A 921-nucleotide genomic window follows, 5' to 3' on the forward strand; every position below is an offset into this window, starting at 1 on the left:
AGCAAGACCCATTAAGACCTGAGGCGGAACGGTTTTCTGAAAAATGTATGTTGCTATAATCAGTGTGTTCTCAAACTCATGTCAAACTCATGTCAATCTTCTTCTTTTCATTTCTGCCCCCCTGTTTTTGCACTCGTTATTTTATCCCTTTGCTTGCTGTTTGCTGTTATCTATGCTGCTACATTGTCTAAAGTACAACCTTGAACCTTGAACCTTTTCCCTTCAGGGGTCGCCAACCCATCTATCCAACCGTGTTACTCTGCTACCTCCAGCTCCACCTCCTGTCTCTTCCTCAGTGCGACTGTCTCTTAACCATATACAACATAGCTGGTTTCAGACCTCAATCTCAAAATATTTTGTTCCAGGAACTCCCAGAAGCAAAGATTTGAGTTAAACGCTTTTAAAAACGAATTTTCATGTTTTTTTGTAAAATAACAGATATACAGTACAAGCTGATAGCGTATCACGTCACGTCACGTCACGTCACGTCACGTCACGTCACGTCACGTCACGTCACGTCACGTCACGTCACGTCACGTCACGTCACGTCACACACGCACGCACACACACACACACACACACACACACACACACACACACACACACACACACTGCTTTCCTTGTTTTAATTGAGGGCTCTGAACTGGTGTGTGTGAATCCAACCTCCAACATATCATGCTCAGCTTATTTGTTTAGAATGCATTTCAATTCTCCTATAATATAGCTGTGAATGCTGGACCCTATAGTCTGCCCTGCATCAGTCCCTGCATGTTGATGGTGGTGCTACACTAGAATTCTATGTGCAGTACTAAACATCATCCAGAACTAGCATTTTTAACAACAATCTGGGCGGTTACCAAGGGTCGGTGAGAAGATAGCATAATCTGAGGCTGGCAGTCACTGCCATATAGACAGCAGCAT

The sequence above is a fragment of the Protomyctophum bolini genome, assembly GCF_963924005.1.
Source record: "Protomyctophum bolini genome assembly, chromosome: 5".
Lineage (NCBI taxonomy): Eukaryota > Metazoa > Chordata > Actinopteri > Myctophiformes > Myctophidae > Protomyctophum > Protomyctophum bolini.